Raw genomic sequence first — 16,500 nt, 5'->3', positions numbered from 1 at the left:
TATAGCACGTTGCTGTAAGCAAGCACATTCTCATTCAAAGTTGCAAGTTACTATGTAGGAACAAGTTTGTATAGGTATTTCAAAGATGCCCAGAACTGAGCTAAACTTGGTATGTGTCCAACTCCTAGAAATAACTTCATGCCCCATCTCCCTTACTTCCAGCTAGTAAGGATGACATAATTCCTAACAAAGTTTTGACACAGATTCCCTATTCGGGCATTCAGAACATATAGCACGTTGCTGTAAGCAAGCACATTCTCATTCAAAGTTGCAAGTTACTATGTAGGAACAAGTTTGTATAGGTATTTCAAAGATGCCCAGAACTGAGCTAAACTTGGTATGTGTCCAACTCCTAGAAATAACTTCATGCCCCATCTCCCTTATTTCCAGCTAGTAAGGATGACATAATTCCTAACAAAGTTTTGACACAGATTCCCTATTCGGGCATTCAGAACATATAGCACGTTGCTGTAAGCAAGCACATTCTCATTCAAAGATGCAAGTTACTATGTAGGAACAAGTTTGTATAGGTATTTCAAAGATGCCCAGAACTGAGCTAAACTTGGTATGTGTCCAACTCCTAGAAATAACTTCATGCCCCATCTCCCTTACTTCCAGCTAGTAAGGATCACATAATTCCTAACAAAGTTTTGACACAGATTCCCTATTCGGGCATTCAGAACATATAGCACGTTGCTGTAAGCAAGCACATTCTCATTCAAAGATGCAAGTTACTAGGTAGGAACAAGTTTGTATAGGTATTTCAAAGATGCCCAGAACTGAGCTAAACTTGGTATGTGTCCAACTCCTAGAAATAACTTCATGCCCCATCTCCCTTACTTCCAGCTAGTAAGGATCACATAATTCCTAACAAAGTTTTGACACAGATTCCCAATTCGGGCATTCAGAACATATAGCACGTTGCTGTAAGCAAGCACATTCTCATTCAAAGTTGCAAGTTACTATGTAGGAACAAGTTTGTATAGGTATTTCAAAGATGCCCAGAACTGAGCTAAACTTGGTATGTGTCCAACTCCTAGAAATAACTTCATGCCCCATCTCCCTTACTTCCAGCTAGTAAGGATCACATAATTCCTAACAAAGTTTTGACACAGATTCCCAATTCGGGCATTCAGAACATATAGCACGTTGCTGTAAGCAAGCACATTCTCATTCAAAGTTGCAAGTTACTATGTAGGAACAAGTTTGTATAGGTATTTCAAAGATGCCCAGAACTGAGCTAAACTTGGTATGTGTCCAACTCCTAGAAATAACTTCATGCCCCATCTCCCTTACTTCCAGCTAGTAAGGATGACATAATTCCTAACAAAGATTTGACACAGATTCCCAATTCGGGCATTCAGAACATATAGCACGTTGCTGTAAGCAAGCACATTTTCATTCAAAGATGCAAGTTACTATGTAGGAACAAGTTTGTATAGGTATTTCAAAGATGCCCAGAACTGAGCTAAACTTGGTATGTGTCCAACTCCTAGAAATAACTTCATGCCCCATCTCCCTTACTTCCAGCTAGTAAGGATCACATAATTCCTAACAAAGTTTTGACACAGATTTCCAATTCGGGCATTCAGAACATATAGCACGTTGCTGTAAGCAAGCACATTTTCATTCAAAGATGCAAGTTACTAGGTAGGAACAAGTTTGTATAGGTATTTCAAAGATGCCCAGAACTAGGCTAAACTTGGTATGTGTCCAACTCCTAGAAATAACTTCATGCCCCATCTCCCTTACTTCCAGCTAGTAAGGATCACATAATTCCTAACAAGTTTTGACACAGATTCCCAATTCGGGCATTCAGAACATATAGCACGTTGCTGTAAGCAAGCACATTCTCATTCAAAGATGCAAGTTACTAGGTAGGAACAAGTTTGTATAGGTATTTCAAAGATGCCCAGAACTGAGCTAAACTTGGTATGTCTCCAACTCCAAGAAATAACTTCGTGACCCATCTCCCTTACTTCCAGCTAGTAAGGATCACATAATTCCTAACAAAGTTTTGACACAGATTCCCTATTCGGGCATTTAGAAAATATAGCACGTTGCTGTAAGCAAGCACATTCTAATTCAAAGTTGCAAGTTACTAGGTAGGAACAAGTTTGTATAGGTATTTCAAAGATGCCCAGAACTGAGCTAAACTTGGTATGAGTCCAACTCCAAGAAATAACTTCATGCCCCATCTCCCTTACTTCCAGCTAGTAAGGATCACATAATTCCTAACAAAGTTTTGACACAGATTCCCAATTCGGGCATTCAGAACATATAGCACGTTGCTGTAAGCAAGCACATTCTCATTCAAAGATCCAAGTTACTATGTAGGAACAAGTTTGTATAGGTATTTCAAAGATGCCCAGAACTGAGCTAAACTTGGTATGTGTCCAACTCCAAGAAATAACTTCATGCCCCATCTCCCTTACTTCCAGCTAGTAAGGATCACATAATTCCTAACAAAGTTTTGACACAGATTCCCAATTCGGGCATTCAGAACATATAGCACGTTGCTGTAAGCAAGCACATTCTCATTCAAAGATGCAAGTTACTATGTAGGAACAAGTTTGTATAGGTATTTCAAAGATGCCCAGAACTGAGCTAAACTTGGTATGTGTCCAACTCCTAGAAATAACTTCATGCCCCATCTCCCTTACTTCCAGCTAGTAAGGATCACATAATTCCTAACAAAGTTTTGACACAGATTGCCAATTCGGGCATTCAGAACATATAGCACGTTGCTGTAAGCAAGCACATTCTCATTCAAAGATGCAAGTTACTATGTAGGAACAAGTTTGTATAGGTATTTCAAAGATGCCCAGAACTGAGCTAAACTTGGTATGTGTCCAACTCCTAGAAATAACTTCATGCCCCATCTCCCTTACTTCCAGCTAGTAAGGATCACATAATTCCTAACAAAGTTTTGACACAGATTCCCAATTTGGGCATTCAGAACATATAGCACGTTGCTGTAAGCAAGCACATTCTCATTCAAAGTTGCAAGTTACTATGTAGGAACAAGTTTGTATAGGTATTTCAAAGATGCCCAGAACTGAGCTAAACTTGGTATGTGTCCAACTCCTAGAAATAACTTCATGCCCCATCTCCCTTACTTCCAGCTAGTAAGGATGACATAATTCCTAACAAAGTTTTGACACAGATTCCCAATTCGGGCATTCAGAACATATAGCACGTTGCTGTAAGCAAGCAGATTCTCATTCAAAGTTGCAAGTTACTATGTAGGAACAAGTTTGTATAGGTATTTCAAAGATGCCCAGAACTGAGCTAAACTTGGTATGTGTCCAACTCCTAGAAATAACTTCATGCCCCATCTCCCTTACTTCCAGCTAGTAAGGATCACATAATTCCTAACAAAGTTTTGACACAGATTTCCAATTCGGGCATTCAGAACATATAGCACGTTGCTGTAAGCAAGCACATTTTCATTCAAAGTTGCAAGTTACTATGTAGGAACAAGTTTGTATAGGTATTTCAAAGATGCCCAGAACTGAGCTAAACTTGGTATGTGTCCAACTCCTAGAAATAACTTCATGCCCCATCTCCCTTACTTCCAGCTAGTAAGGATCACATAATTCCTAACAAAGTTTTGACACAGATTCCCAATTCGGGCATTCAGAACATATAGCACGTTGCTGTAAGCAAGCAGATTCTCATTCAAAGATGCAAGTTACTAGGTAGGAACAAGTTTGTATAGGTATTTCAAAGATGCCCAGAACTGAGCTAAACTTGGTATGTGTCCAACTCCTAGAAATAACTTCATGCCCCATCTCCCTTACTTCCAGCTAGTAAGGATCACATAATTCCTAACAAAGTTTTGACACAGATTCCCAATTCGGGCATTCAGAACATATAGCACGTTGCTGTAAGCAAGCACATTCTCATTCAAAGATGCAAGTTACTAGGTAGGAACAAGTTTGTATAGGTATTTCAAAGATGCCCAGAACTGAGCTAAACTTGGTATGTGTCCAACTCCTAGAAATAACTTCATGCCCCATCTCCCTTACTTCCAGCTAGTAAGGATCACATAATTCCTAACAAAGTTTTGACACAGATTCCCAATTCGGGCATTCAGAACATATAGCACGTTGCTGCAAGCAAGCACATTCTCATTCAAAGTTGCAAGTTACTAGGTAGGAACAAGTTTGTATAGGTATTTCAAAGATGCCCAGAACTGAGCTAAACTTGGTATGTCTCCAACTCCAAGAAATAACTTCATGCCCCATCTCCCTTACTTCCAGCTAGTAAGGATCACATAATTCCTAACAAAGTTTTGACACAGATTCCCAATTCCGGCATTCAGAACATATAGCACGTTGCTGTAAGCAAGCACATTCTCATTCAAAGATGCAAGTTACTATGTAGGAACAAGTTTGTATAGGTATTTCAAAGATGCCCAGAACTGAGCTAAACTTGGTATGTGTCCAACTCCTAGAAATAACTTCATGCCCCATCTCCCTTACTTCCAGCTAGTAAGGATCACATAATTCCTAACAAAGATTTGACACAGATTCCCAATTCGGGCATTCAGAACATATAGCACGTTGCTGTAAGCAAGCACATTCTCATTCAAAGATGCAAGTTACTATGTTGGAACAAGTTTGTATAGGTATTTCAAAGAGGCCCAGAACTGAGCTAAACTTGGTATGTGTCCAACTCCTAGAAATAACTTCATGCCCCATCTCCCTTACTTCCAGCTAGTAAGGATCACATAATTCCTAACAAAGTTTTGACACAGATTCCCAATTCGGGCATTCAGAACATATAGCACGTTGCTGTAAGCAAGCAGATTCTCATTCAAAGTTGCAAGATACTATGTTGGAACAAGTTTGTATAGGTATTTCAAAGATGCCCAGAACTGAGCTAAACTTGGTATGTGTCCAACTCCTAGAAATAACTTCATGCCCCATCTCCCTTACTTCCAGCTAGTAAGGATGACATAATTCCTCACAAAGTTTTGACACAGATTCCCAATTCGGGCATTCAGAACATATAGCACGTTGCTGTAAGCAAGCAGATTCTCATTCAAAGTTGCAAGATACTATGTAGGAACAAGTTTGTATAGGTATTTCAAAGATGCCCAGAACTGAGCTAAACTTGGTATGTGTCCAACTCCTAGAAATAACTTCATGCCCCATCTCCCTTACTTCCAGCTAGTAAGGATGACATAATTCCTCACAAAGTTTTGACACAGATTCCCAATTCGGGCATTCAGAACATATAGCACGTTGCTGTAAGCAAGCACATTTTCATTGAAAGATGCAAGTTACTATGTAGGAACAAGTTTGTATAGGTATTTCAAAGATGCCCAGAACTGAGCTCAACTTGGTATGTGTCCAACTCCTAGAAATAACTTCATGCCCCATCTCCCTTACTTCCAGCTAGTAAGGATCACATAATTCCTAACAAAGTTTTGACACAGATTCCCAATTCGGGCATTCAGAACATATAGCACGTTGCTGTAAGCAAGCACATTCTCATTCAAAGATGCAAGTTACTATGTAGGAACAAGTTTGTATAGGTATTTCAAAGATGCCCAGAACTGAGCTAAACTTGGTATGTGTCCAACTCCTAGAAATAACTTCATGCCCCATCTCCCTTACTTCCAGCTAGTAAGGATCACATAATTCCTTACAAAGTTTTGACACAGATTCCCAATTCGGGCATTCAGAACATATAGCACGTTGCTGTAAGCAAGCAGATTCTCATTCAAAGATGCAAGTTACTATGTAGGAACAAGTTTGTATAGGTATTTCAATGATGCCCAGAACTGAGCTAAACTTGGTATGTGTCCAACTCCTAGAAATAACTTCATGCCCCATCTCCCTGACTTCCAGCTAGTAAGGATCACATAATTCCTAACAAAGTTTTGACACAGATTCCCAATTCGGGCATTCAGAACATATAGCACGTTGCTGTAAGCAAGCACATTCTCATTCAAAGTTGCAAGTTACTATGTAGGAACAAGTTTGTATAGGTATTTCAAAGATGCCCAGAACTGAGCTAAACTTGGTATGTGTCCAACTCCTAGAAATAACTTCATGCCCCATCTCCCTGACTTCCAGCTAGTAAGGATCACATAATTCCTAACAAAGTTTTGACACAGATTCCCAATTCGGGCATTCAGAACATATAGCACGTTGCTGTAAGCAAGCACATTCTCATTCAAAGTTGCAAGTTACTATGTAGGAACAAGTTTGTATAGGTATTTCAAAGATGCCCAGAACTGAGCTAAACTTGGTATGTGTCCAACTCCTAGAAATAACTTCATGCCCCATCTCCCTTACTTCCAGCTAGTAAGGATCACATAATTCCTAACAAAGTTTTGACACAGATTCCCAATTCGGGCATTCAGAACATATAGCACGTTGCTGCAAGCAAGCACATTCTCATTCAAAGATGCAAGTTACTATGTAGGAACAAGTTTGTATAGGTATTTCAAAGATGCCCAGAACTGAGCTAAACTTGGTATGTGTCCAACTCCTAGAAATAACTTCATGCCCCATCTCCCTTACTTCCAGCTAGTAAGGATCACATAATTCCTAACAAAGTTTTGACACAGATTCCCAATTCGGGCATTCAGAACATATAGCACGTTGCTGCAAGCAAGCACATTCTCATTCAAAGTTGCAAGTTACTATGTAGGAACAAGTTTGTATAGGTATTTCAAAGATGCCCAGAACTGAGCTAAACTTGGTATGTGTCCAACTCCGAGAAATAACTTCATGCCCCATCTCCCTTACTTCCAGCTAGTAAGGATCACATAATTCCTAACAAAGTTTTGACACAGATTCCCAATTCGGGCATTCAGAACATATAGCACGTTGCTGCAAGCAAGCACATTCTCATTAAAAGTTGCAAGTTACTATGTAGGAACAAGTTTGTATAGGTATTTCAAAGATGCCCAGAACTGAGCTAAACTTGGTATGTGTCCAACTCCTAGAAATAACTTCATGCCCCATCTCCCTTACTTCCAGCTATTAAGGATCACATAATTCCTAACAAAGTTTTGACACAGATTCCCAATTCGGGCATTCAGAACATGTAGCACGTTGCTGTAAGCAAGCACATTCTCATTCAAAGTTGCAAGTTACTATGTAGGAACAAGTTTGTATAGGTATTTCAAAGATGCCCAGAACTGAGCTAAACTTGGTATGTGTCCAACTCCTAGAAAAAACTTCATGCCCCATCTCCCTTACTTCCAGCTAGTAAGGATCACATAATTCCTAACAAAGTTTTGACACAGATTCCCAATTCGGGCATTCAGAACATGTAGCACGTTGCTGTAAGCAAGCACATTCTCATTCAAAGTTGCAAGATACTATGTAGGAACAAGTTTGTATAGGTATTTCAAAGATGCCCAGAACTGAGCTAAACTTGGTATGTGTCCAACTCCTAGAAATAACTTCATGCCCCATCTCCCTTACTTCCAGCTAGTAAGGATCACATAATTCCTAACAAAGTTTTGACACAGATTCCCTATTCGGGCATTCAGAACATATAGCACGTTGCTGTAAGCAAGCACATTCTCATTCAAAGTTGCAAGTTACTATGTAGGAACAAGTTTGTATAGGTATTTCAAAGATGCCCAGAACTGAGCTAAACTTGGTATGTGTCCAACTCCTAGAAATAACTTCATGCCCCATCTCCCTTACTTCCAGCTAGTAAGGATCACATAATTCCTAACAAAGTTTTGACACAGATTCCCTATTCGGGCATTCAGAACATATAGCACGTTGGTGTAAGCAAGCAGATTCTCATTCAAAGATGCAAGTTACTAGGTAGGAACAAGTTTGTATAGGTATTTCAAAGATGCCCAGAACTGAGCTAAACTTGGTATGTGTCCAACTCCTAGAAATAACTTCATGCCCCATCTCCCTTACTTCCAGCTAGTAAGGATCACATAATTCCTAACAAAGTTTTGACACAGATTCCCTATTCGGGCATTCAGAACATATAGCACGTTGGTGTAAGCAAGCAGATTCTCATTCAAAGATGCAAGTTACTAGGTAGGAACAAGTTTGTATAGGTATTTCAAAGATGCCCAGAACTGAGCTAAACTTGCTATGTGTCCAACTCCTAGAAATAACTTCATGCCCCATCTCCCTTACTTCCAGCTAGTAAGGATCACATAATTCCTAACAAAGTTTTGACACAGATTCCCAATTCGGGCATTCAGAACATATAGCACGTTGGTGTAAGCAAGCAGATTCTCATTCAAAGTTGCAAGTTACTATGTAGGAACAAGTTTGTATAGGTATTTCAAAGATGCCCAGAACTGAGCTAAACTTGGTATGTGTCCAACTCCTAGAAATAACTTCATGCCCCATCTCCCTTACTTCCAGCTAGTAAGGATCACATAATTCCTAACAAAGTTTTGACACAGATTCCCAATTCGGGCATTCAGAACATATAGCACGTTGCTGTAAGCAAGCACATTTTCATTCAAAGTTGCAAGTTACTATGTAGGAACAAGTTTGTATAGGTATTTCAAAGATGCCCAGAACTGAGCTAAACTTGGTATGTGTCCAACTCCTAGAAATAACTTCATGCCCCATCTCCCTTACTTCCAGCTAGTAAGGATCACATAATTCCTAACAAAGTTTTGACACAGATTCCCAATTCGGGCATTCAGAACATATAGCACGTTGCTGTAAGCAAGCACATTCTCATTCAAAGTTGCAAGTTACTAGGTAGGAACAAGTTTGGATAGGTATTTCAAAGATGCCCAGAACTGAGCTCAACTTGGTATGTGTCCAACTCCTAGAAATATCTTCATGCCCCATCTCCCTTACTTCCAGCTAGTAAGGATCACATAATTTCTAACAAAGTTTTGACACAGATTCCCTATTCGGGCATTCAGAACATATAGCACGTTGCTGCAAGCAAGCAGATTCTCATTCAAAGATGCAAGTTACTATGTAGGAACAAGTTTGTATAGGTATTTCAAAGATGCCCAGAACTGAGCTAAACTTGGTATGTGTCCAACTCCTAGAAATAACTTCATGCTCCATCTCACTTACTTCCAGCTAGTAAGGATCACATAATTCCTAACAAAGTTTTGACACAGATTGCCAATTCGGGCATTCAGAACATATAGCACGTTGCTGTAAGCAAGCACATTCTCATTCAAAGATGCAAGTACTATGTAGGAACAAGTTTGTATAGGTTTTTCTAAGATGCCCAGAACTGAGCTAAACTTGGTATGTGTCCAACTCCTAGAAATAACTTCATGCCCCATCTCCCTTACTTCCAGCTAGTAAGGATCACATAATTCCTAACAAAGTTTTGACACAGATTGCCAATTCGGGCATTCAGAACATATAGCACGTTGCTGTAAGCAAGCACATTCTCATTCAAAGATGCAAGTTACTATGTAGGAACAAGTTTCTATAGGTAATTCAAAGATGCCCAGAACTGAGCTAAACTTGGTATGTGTCCAACTCCTAGAAATAACTTCATGCCCCATCTCCCTTACTTCCAGCTAGTAAGGATCACATAATTCCTAACAAAGTTTTGACACAGATTTCCAATTCGGGCATTCAGAACATATAGCACGTTGCTGTAAGCAAGCACATTCTCATTCAAAGATGCAAGTTACTATGTAGGAACAAGTTTCTATAGGTATTTCAATGATGCCCAGAACTGAGCTAAACTTGGTATGTGTCCAACTCCTAGAAATAACTTCATGCCCCATCTCCCTTACTTCCAGCTAGTAAGGATCACATAATTCCTAACAAAGTTTTGACACAGATTCCCAATTCGGGCATTCAGAACATATAGCACGTTGCTGTAAGCAAGCAGATTCCCATTCAAAGATGCAAGTTACTATGTAGGAACAAGTTTGTATAGGTATTTCAAAGATGCCCAGAACTGAGCTAAACTTGGTATGTGTCCAACTCCTAGAAATAACTTCATGCCCCATCTCCCTTACTTCCAGCTAGTAAGGATGACATAATTCCTAACAAAGTTTTGACACAGATTCCCAATTCGGGCATTCAGAACATATAGCACGTTGCTGTAAGCAAGCACATTTTCATTCAAAGTTGCAAGTTACTATGTAGAAACAAGTTTGTATAGGTATTTGAAAGATGCCCAGAACTGAGCTAAACTTGGTATGTGTCCAACTCCTAGAAATGACTTCATGCCCCATCTCCCTTACTTCCAGCTAGTAAGGATCACATAATTCCTAACAAAGTTTTGACACAGATTCCCAATTCGGGCATTCAGAACATATAGCACGTTGCTGTAAGCAAGCACATTTTCATTCAAAGTTGCAAGTTACTATGTAGGAACAAGTTTGTATAGGTATTTCAAAGATGCCCAGAACTGAGCTAAACTTGGTATGTGTCCAACTCCTAGAAATAACTTCATGCCCCATCTCCCTTACTTCCAGCTAGTACGGATCACATAATTCCTAACAGTTTTGACACAGATTCCCAATTCGGGCATTCAGAACATATAGCACGTTGCTGTAAGCAAGCAGATTCCCATTCAAAGATGCAAGTTACTATGTAGGAACAAGTTTGTATAGGTATTTCAAAGATGCCCAGAACTGAGCTAAACTTGGTATGTGTCCAACTCCTAGAAATAACTTCATGCCCCATCTCCCTTACTTCTAGCTAGTAAGGATGACATAATTCCTAACAAAGTTTTGACACAGATTCCCAATTCGGGCATTCAGAACATATAGCACGTTGCTGTAACCAAGGACATTCTCATTCAAAGATGCAAGTTACTATGTAGGAACAAGTTTGTATAGGTATTTCAAAGATGCCCAGAACTGAGCTAAACTTGGTATATGTCCAACTCCTAGAAATAACTTCATGCCCCATCTCCCTTACTTCCAGCTAGTAAGGATCACATAATTCCTAACAAAGTTTTGACACAGATTCCCTATTCGTGCATTCAGAACATATAGCACGTTGCTGCAAGCAAGCACATTCTCATTCAAAGTTGCAAGTTACTACGTAGGAACAAGTTTGTATAAGTATTTCAAAGATGCCCAGAACTGAGCTAAACTTGGTATGTCTCCAACTCCAAGAAATAACTTCATGCCCCTTCTCCCTTACTTCCAGCTAGTAAGGATCACATAATTCCTAACAAAGTTTTGACACAGATTCCCAATTCGGGCATTTAGAACATATAGCACGTTGCTGTAAGCAAGCACATTCTCATTCAAAGTTGCAAGTTACTATGTAGGAACAAGTTTGTATAGGTATTTCAAAGATGCCCAGAACTGAGCTAAACTTGGTATGTGTCCAACTCCTAGAAATAACTTCATGCCCCATCTCCCCTACTTCCAGCTAGTAAGGATCACATAATTCCTAACAAAGTTTTGACACAGATTCCCTATTCAGGCATTCAGAACATATAGCACGTTGCTGTAACCAAGGACATTCTCATTCAAAGATGCAAGTTACTATGTAGGAACAAGTTTGTATAGGTATTTCAAAGATGCCCAGAACTGAGCTAAACTTGGTATGTGTCCAACTCCTAGAAATAACTTCATGCCCCATCTCCCTTACTTCCAGCTAGTAAGGATCACATAATTCCTAACAAAGTTTTGACACAGATTCCCTATTCGGGCATTCAGAACATATAGCACGTTGCTGTAACCAAGGACATTCTCATTCAAAGATGCAAGTTACTATGTAGGAACAACTTTGTAAAGGTATTTCAAAGATGCCCAGAACTGAGCTAAACTTGGTATGTGTCCAACTCCTAGAAATAACTTCATGCCCCATCTCCCTTACTTCCAGCTAGTAAGGATCACATAATTCCTAACAAAGTTTTGACACAGATTCCCAATTCGGGCATTCAGAACATATAGCACGTTGCTGTAAGCAAGCACATTTTCATTCAAAGTTGCAAGTTACTATGTAGGAACAAGTTTGTATAGGTATTTCAAAGATGCCCAGAACTGAGCTAAACTTGGTATGTGTCCAACTCCTAGAAATATCTTCATGCCCCATCTCCCTTACTTCCAGCTAGTAAGGATCGCATAATTCCTAACAAAGTTTTGACACAGATTGCCAATTCGGGCATTCAGAACATATAGCACGTTGCTGTAAGCAAGCACATTCTCATTCAAAGATGCAAGTTACTATGTAGGAACAAGTTTGTATAGGTATTTCAAAGATGCCCAGAACTGAGCTAAACTTGGTATGTGTCCAACTCCTAGAAATAACTTCATGCCCCATCTCCCTTACTTCCAGCTAGTAAGGATCGCATAATTCCTAACAAAGTTTTGACACAGATTCCCAATTCGGGCATTCAGAACATATAGCACGTTGCTGTAAGCAAGCAGATTCTCATTCAAAGATGCAAGTTACTAGGTAGGAACAAGTTTGTATAGGTATTTCAAAGATCCCCAGAACTGAGCTAAACTTGGTATGTGTCCAACTCCTAGAAATAACTTCATGCCCCATCTCCCTTACTTCCAGCTAGTAAGGATCACATAATTCCTAACAAAGTTTTGACACAGATTCCCAATTCGGGCATTCAGAACATATAGCACGTTGCTGTAAGCAAGCACATTCTCATTCAAAGATGCAAGTTACTAGGTAGGAACAAGTTTGTATAGGTATTTCAAAGATGCCCAGAACTGAGCTAAACTTGGTATGTGTCCAACTCCTAGAAATAACTTCATGCCCCATCTCCCTTACTTCCAGCTAGTAAGGATCACATAATTCCTAACAATGTTTTCACACAGATTCACAATTCGGGCATTCAGAACATATAGCACGTTGGGGTCAGCAAGCACATTTTCATTCAAAGTTGCAAGTTACTATGTAGGAACAAGTTTGTATAGGTAATTCAAAGAGGCCCAGAACTGAGCTAAACTTGGTATGTGTCCAACTCCTAGAAATAACTTCATGCCCCATCTCCCTTACTTCCAGCTAGTAAGGATCACATAATTCCTAACAAAGTTTTGACACAGATTGCCAATTCGGGCATTCAGAACATATAGCACGCTGCTGTAAGCAAGCACATTTTCATTCAAAGTTGCAAGTTACTAGGTAGGAACAAGTTTGTATAGGTATTTCAAAGATGCCCAGAACTGAGCTAAACTTGGTATGTGTCCAACTCCAAGAAATAACTTCATGCTCCATCTCCCTTACTTCCAGCTAGTAAGGATCACATAATTCCTAACAAAGTTTTGACACAGTTTCCCTATTCGGGCATTCAGAACATATAGCACCTTGCTGCAAGCAAGCACATTCTCATTCAAAGTTGCAAGTTACTATGTAGGAACAAGTTTGTATAGGTATTTCAAAAATGCCCAGAACTGAGCTAAACTTGGTATGTGTCCAACTCCTAGAAATAACTTCATGCCCCATCTCCCTTACTTCCAGCTAGTAAGGATCACATAATTCCTAACAAAGTTTTGACACAGATTCCCAATTCGGGCATTCAGAACATGTAGCACGTTGCTGTAAGCAAGCACATTCTCATTCAAAGTTGCAAGATACTATGTAGGAACAAGTTTGTATAGGTATTTCAAAGATGCCCAGAACTGAGCTAAACTTGGTATGTGTCCAAATCCTAGAAATAACTTCATGCCCCATCTCCCTTACTTCCAGCTAGTAAGGATCACATAATTCCTAACAAAGTTTTGACACAGATTCCCAATTCGGGCATTCAGAACATATAGCACGTTGCTGTAAGCAAGCAGATTCTCATTCAAAGATGCAAGATACTATGTAGGAACAAGTTTGTATAGGTATTTCAAAGATCCCCAGAACTGAGCTAAACTTGGTATGTGTCCAACTCCTAGAAATAACTTCATGCCCCATCTCCCTTACTTCCAGCTAGTAAGGATCACATAATTCCTAACAAAGTTTTGACACAGATTCCCAATTCGGGCATTCAGAACATATAGCACGTTGCTGTAAGCAAGCAGATTCTCATTCAAAGATGCAAGTTACTATGTAGGAACAAGTTTGTATAGGTATTTCAAAGATCCCCAGAACTGAGCTAAACTTGGTATGTGTCCAACTCCTAGAAATAACTTCATGCCCCATCTCCCTTACTTCCAGCTAGTAAGTATCACATAATTCCTAACAAAGTTTTGACACAGATTCCCAATTCGGGCATTCAGAACATATAGCACGTTGCTGTAAGCAAGCACATTCTCATTCAAAGATGCAAGTTACTATGTAGGAACAAGTTTGTATAGGTTTTTCTAAGATGCCCAGAACTGAGCTAAACTTGGTATGTGTCCAACTCCTAGAAATAACTTCATGCCCCATCTCCCTTACTTCCAGCTAGTAAGGATCACATAATTCCTAACAAAGTTTTGACACAGATTGCCAATTCGGGCATTCAGAACATATAGCACGTTGCTGTAAGCAAGCACATTTTCATTCAAAGATGCAAGTTACTATGTAGGAACAAGTTTCTATAGGTAATTCAAAGATGCCCAGAACTGAGCTAAACTTGGTATGTGTCCAACTCCTAGAAATAACTTCATGCCCCATCTCCCTTACTTCCAGCTAGTAAGGATCACATAATTCCTAACAAAGTTTTGACACAGATTTCCAATTCGGGCATTCAGAACATATAGCACGTTGCTGTAAGCAAGCACATTCTCATTCAAAGATGCAAGTTACTATGTAGGAACAAGTTTCTATAGGTATTTCAATGATGCCCAGAACTGAGCTAAACTTGGTATGTGTCCAACTCCTAGAAATAACTTCATGCCCCATCTCCCTTACTTCCAGCTAGTAAGGATCACATAATTCCTAACAAAGTTTTGACACAGATTCCCAATTCGGGCATTCAGAACATATAGCACGTTGCTGTAAGCAAGCAGATTCCCATTCAAAGATGCAAGTTACTATGTAGGAACAAGTTTGTATAGGTATTTCAAAGATGCCCAGAACTGAGCTAAACTTGGTATGTGTCCAACTCCTAGAAATAACTTCATGCCCCATCTCCCTTACTTCCAGCTAGTAAGGATGACATAATTCCTAACAAAGTTTTGACACAGATTCCCAATTCGGGCATTCAGAACATATAGCACGTTGCTGTAAGCAAGCACATTTTCATTCAAAGTTGCAAGTTACTATGTAGAAACAAGTTTGTATAGGTATTTGAAAGATGCCCAGAACTGAGCTAAACTTGGTATGTGTCCAACTCCTAGAAATGACTTCATGCCCCATCTCCCTTACTTCCAGCTAGTAAGGATCACATAATTCCTAACAAAGTTTTGACACAGATTCCCAATTCGGGCATTCAGAACATATAGCACGTTGCTGTAAGCAAGCACATTTTCATTCAAAGTTGCAAGTTACTATGTAGGAACAAGTTTGTATAGGTATTTCAAAGATGCCCAGAACTGAGCTAAACTTGGTATGTGTCCAACTCCTAGAAATAACTTCATGCCCCATCTCCCTTACTTCCAGCTAGTACGGATCACATAATTCCTAACAGTTTTGACACAGATTCCCAATTCGGGCATTCAGAACATATAGCACGTTGCTGTAAGCAAGCAGATTCCCATTCAAAGATGCAAGTTACTATGTAGGAACAAGTTTGTATAGGTATTTCAAAGATGCCCAGAACTGAGCTAAACTTGGTATGTGTCCAACTCCTAGAAATAACTTCATGCCCCATCTCCCTTACTTCTAGCTAGTAAGGATGACATAATTCCTAACAAAGTTTTGACACAGATTCCCAATTCGGGCATTCAGAACATATAGCACGTTGCTGTAACCAAGGACATTCTCATTCAAAGATGCAAGTTACTATGTAGGAACAAGTTTGTATAGGTATTTCAAAGATGCCCAGAACTGAGCTAAACTTGGTATATGTCCAACTCCTAGAAATAACTTCATGCCCCATCTCCCTTACTTCCAGCTAGTAAGGATCACATAATTCCTAACAAAGTTTTGACACAGATTCCCTATTCGTGCATTCAGAACATATAGCACGTTGCTGCAAGCAAGCACATTCTCATTCAAAGTTGCAAGTTACTACGTAGGAACAAGTTTGTATAAGTATTTCAAAGATGCCCAGAACTGAGCTAAACTTGGTATGTCTCCAACTCCAAGAAATAACTTCATGCCCCTTCTCCCTTACTTCCAGCTAGTAAGGATCACATAATTCCTAACAAAGTTTTGACACAGATTCCCAATTCGGGCATTTAGAACATATAGCACGTTGCTGTAAGCAAGCACATTCTCATTCAAAGTTGCAAGTTACTATGTAGGAACAAGTTTGTATAGGTATTTCAAAGATGCCCAGAACTGAGCTAAACTTGGTATGTGTCCAACTCCTAGAAATAACTTCATGCCCCATCTCCCCTACTTCCAGCTAGTAAGGATCACATAATTCCTAACAAAGTTTTGACACAGATTCCCTATTCAGGCATTCAGAACATATAGCACGTTGCTGTAACCAAGGACATTCTCATTCAAAGATGCAAGTTACTATGTAGGAACAAGTTTGTATAGGTATTTCAAAGATGCC

The sequence above is a fragment of the Diceros bicornis genome, chromosome 9 (assembly GCF_020826845.1).
Source record: "Diceros bicornis minor isolate mBicDic1 chromosome 9, mDicBic1.mat.cur, whole genome shotgun sequence".
Lineage (NCBI taxonomy): Eukaryota > Metazoa > Chordata > Mammalia > Perissodactyla > Rhinocerotidae > Diceros > Diceros bicornis.
Note: the sequence above shows the minus strand (reverse complement) of the source record.